This window comes from Phalaenopsis equestris, unplaced genomic scaffold, assembly GCF_001263595.1.
Source record: "Phalaenopsis equestris unplaced genomic scaffold, ASM126359v1 Scaffold234349, whole genome shotgun sequence".
Taxonomy (NCBI): Eukaryota; Viridiplantae; Streptophyta; class Magnoliopsida; order Asparagales; family Orchidaceae; genus Phalaenopsis; species Phalaenopsis equestris.
Genome location: NW_018252268.1, coordinates 203416 through 207890, shown reverse-complemented (window position 1 = coordinate 207890; position 4475 = coordinate 203416).

The window sequence follows — 4475 nt, the reverse complement described above, 5'->3', positions numbered from 1 at the left end:
GTCATGATTCGATGTATTTCCCCAAGAGATGCATCCTTTCGCAATAGTTTTTGTCCATGGTGGTTGTAACCACCTATTAAGCCAATAGGTGCCTCAAAAACCTCTTCAAAATTTGTAAAAAATTGAATTTACTCATCCAATAACTGCCACTGGCGCTTAAGCGTGGGGCCTCTGACACTTAGGCGAGGCCTTCTCTGTTTATCCGGCGCGTAAGCGCCGGATCTGGAGCTTAGGTGCCAAAACACTTTTGCACATTTTTCACCTATTTGCTCCAAATTTGATCCTTTTTTCACTCTTTTAAGCACTTTTCAACTTTTTACATGTACCTGAAAGAAAAATACAAAAATATCTTCCATTAAAGCGCAATATCTAAAAAATAGGTATAAAAATGTGTTTAAAACACTATATATTTTATGCATATCAAAATCCCCCAAACTTAAAATGTTACTTGTCCGTAAGTGACACTTCAATCTTTAAAAACTAAATATGTATGATATGTATATGAGTTTCTTTATGAGTTACTAAAATTTAGATTTAGAAATATGTAGTCCAATTTAGAAAAAATATTCAGTAAATGAGACCAACTTAAAGTTTGGAAATTTCTAATGTTAAGAAAGATGAAAATATGTGTTCCTATCTAATTCAAAAATATTGTAAGTCTTCCAAATTAAGAATTTAATTCTTTTATTATTGACCAAAGGAAGAGATGTTGAGATTTTCATACATATTTTATACTATTTTTAATGATATTGCACTTTAAAGAGAGGTATTTTTTATGTTTTGTTGCAGGCATAATGAATTAGGGTCACTGGAGCAAAAAAATGCAAAAAAGAGCAAATTTGGAGCAAAAATGACCAAAATGTGAAGATTTGAACTAGGGCGCCGACGGCGAGATCGAAGGTTATGTCCAACAATGCATTGGATGAGTACGAATTTTGGAGGGATGCTTAGACAACTCTTGGGAAAACTCATCCACAACTTTAAAAGATAATTTTGGTTAAAAATGGAGGAGGTGTTAAGGGGGAGAGGCTCTAGAGGTTCTAGTGGTCCTGAAGGTTAGAGAGGTTCCATTAGTGGGTAGAGGGTAGAGAGCCTAATTGTGAGGAATTCTTTGAGAGATTGTAAGAGTGGAGGGAAAGTGAGAGATTTCTTCCTCCTTGCCACTTTGAAGAGGAATTCTTGTGCTAGTAAAGAAAGGAAGAGAATCAGAGGAACTTTGAGGAGTTTGCTTGGGTAGAAATTAGAGATAAGTGTTATATACTTGTTGCACTTTGTATGACTTTGCTTTTATATATGAATTTTGAGTTTTTCTATGTCTTGCCCATGAGATCTCAGTAGTTTTATCTATCTTTCTCCTTGTCTTGAGATTTGTGAAATGGTGATTTGAATTTGTGGAGCCATAAAAATGTTAAAGAAGTTGTAATGATATTCTCACTTTTATCTTAATTTACTTTCAATATGACCAATTGATTTGTTAAAAAATGTAGAGTTTAAGATTACATCCAAGATTTAGGGAGGTCAAAGCCCTTGGAAGTTGGGTGCAAATAAATTGGAAAATAAAATTATCGGGCGTAGAATTGGAGATTTTAGAGTGACAGACTAAAATCCTCAATTCGGTCCTATCGTTTGGGTGTTGAAGTGTATATGTTATTACTGAGGGTGCGGAAGTGTAGATGTTAGCCCTCAAGTGAGGGGAACATGAGAGCTCTGAAGTGAGAGCCGGTATCCTCCCAGCCTAACCACAGATTCAATAAACAAGCCTAGGATTAATCAATATTCTTTATGCCTGGACCAAAGGGTAAAGAATATATATGCTCCAATTTGGCACAGTACAATTTGAATTGATTCACTTTATCTATGCACTATAATTTCTTGACAAGTTCTTGACAAGATTCTTGACAAGAAGAATGATGCTTTCTTATATATTAAATATCACATTAAAACCTTTATTAGTATAATTAATTATTTAAGGGTTATTAAAATTACATATTATTTTAATTGCCTATTAGTGACAGATAAGCAATTTGAATTCCATTGTTGCGATTAAGTATTGCTATTCTAGAATCTTAGTTCGTAGCTTCTAATATTGCTCCCTGTGGGATCGATATCTAGGACTCCATTAGAGCCCTATATTACTTGAGCAATACATATACTTGATAAGTGTGACTTTAACATTATTGATTATTTTATATATACATCTTTATTGAATCTATAACTGTTATTAAGTTTTTGGTGTCGTTGCTGAGAAATTAAATCTTTTAGCAGTAGTATTAATTACTTGTATTTTTAAGCATTTATAAAGTCGCTGTCAAGTTTTTGGTGGCGTTGTCGGGGAGTAAACAAGAATCATAATTAGAGTAACAGACAAATTAGGATTATTAGAAAATTTTTACTTGAATTGTAACTTATTTTCATATTTAGTTAACTGTTTTCTATGTACTGATTTCAAATTGTATGCGTAAATTTGGACCTGAAAATCTTATACCCTATGATTCAAAATTAGAACGCACTGTTAGAAAAATTAAAATATTGAGAAGAGAACCTAGAAATTCTGATACAATGGAAAACAACATGAACAATCAAGGAATAGAAAATGAACACCAACCTAGACCCCTACGAGATTATGTAAATCCTACAGCAGATGAAATTCACTTATCTATCCAAAATCCTGATGTAGCTGCTAATTCATTTGAGCTTAAACTTCCTATTATCCAAATGGTACAAAGTAATCAATTCAGAGGTGTTTTTGACAATTAGAAGGTGAGTCAATATATAAGGCTTGGGAATGATTTAAGGAACTTCTTTGGAAGTGCCCACATCATGCACTGTCAAATTGGCTAATTATCCAAACATTTTTTAATGGTTTAGTAGCATCCTTGTCATCTATTATAGATGTTGTCGTTGCTAGTTCACTTACGTCCAAGCCATTTGATGAGGCTTATTCTTTAATTGAGTAGATGGCCACTAACAATTTCCAATGACCCTCTTAAAAAGTAAACCCTAGGAAGTTAGCTAGTGTACATGACACAAATGTGCTTTCTATTATAACTTCTCAGGTAGCAGCCATATCTAGGAAGCTATACTAATTTAGAATAAACCAACCTCAAGTACTTCTAGTAATTAAGAAAAAATCATTTGGACTAATGGTTGATTGTAGAACTTAATTTTTTGAGACCTTAAATGCAATTAACAACAGACCTAACAACTATTATTTCAATTTTTATAACCCAAGTTGGAAGAACCATCCTAACATTAACTTGAACAATAATTTTGGTGAGGAAAACCTACGATGGTGAAATAACTAAGCAAATCTCTTAGAAAATTGGAATAATCAAGGTATTACCAACTATTTAACTTCTTATCCTCTAGGATTTAACTCTAACCACCAATTCAAAGAAAAAAAGTTATCTTAGAAGGAGGTTGTATTGCAGACGGGGAATCAACTACAAATTCAAGGTGCAACTATAAGAAACATAGAAAACTAGTGGGGATAGATTGCTAACTCAATGAGCAATCAACCCTAAGGTACTCTTCTTAGCAATACTAAGATTAACCCTATGGAGAAGAATAGTGAGCATGTGAAAATTGTCCAATTAAGGAGTGGAAAAGAGTTGGAGGATGTAGTCTAAAAAGATTTTGAAAGTGAAAAAGAGGTTGTAAAACCTAAAAGACCTTTAAAAATGTCTCCAAAGAATTAGAGAAATCAGTCTCTCTAACTGAGATTAACATAGAAAAATCACAAACTCCATTTCCTCTAAAACTCCAATAATAAAACTTGGATAAACAATTTTCAAAATTTTTTAAAGTATTTAAGAAGCTAACTATTAATATTCATTTTACTGTGGCTCTGGAGCAAATGCTCAATTATGTAAAGCTCATAAAAAATATTCTTTATAAAATTACAGTGGAGAAACCTCCACCACCGTTTCCTTAAAGATCGAAGCAACACAAACATAATAAATAATTTTCTATGAGTTGCACTTAGTGAAGAGTGCAGACCTATCATTCAAAAGAAGCTTCCTAAAAAACTTAAGGATCCTAAGAGATTTACTATCCCTTGTGTAATAGGAGAAAGATTTTTTTGAAAAGCTTTATGTGAACTTGGAGCAAGTATAAACTTTATGCCATTATACATCTTCATAGATTTAAGATTAGGAGCCTACTACTGTAACCCTACAGATAGTTGGTCAATCACTTATCCAAAGGGGGTTATAGAAAATGTCTTAGTTAAGGTAAATATGTTTATCTTCCCCGTTGATTTCATTGTATTGGATATTGATGCGCCCCTAGTGTGTGCTATTTTTTTGCTTGTTTTATGTCAATTTAAGCCACCAATAACAGTGCCAAAAACTTGACCTGTCCCGAAATTCCGCGGTAATTTAGCTTCCAAAATATGGCCAAAAACTTGACCCAATTTATATTTAATGGTTAAAATCAAAATATTATAAAATATATAAAATAGTTCACACACTAGT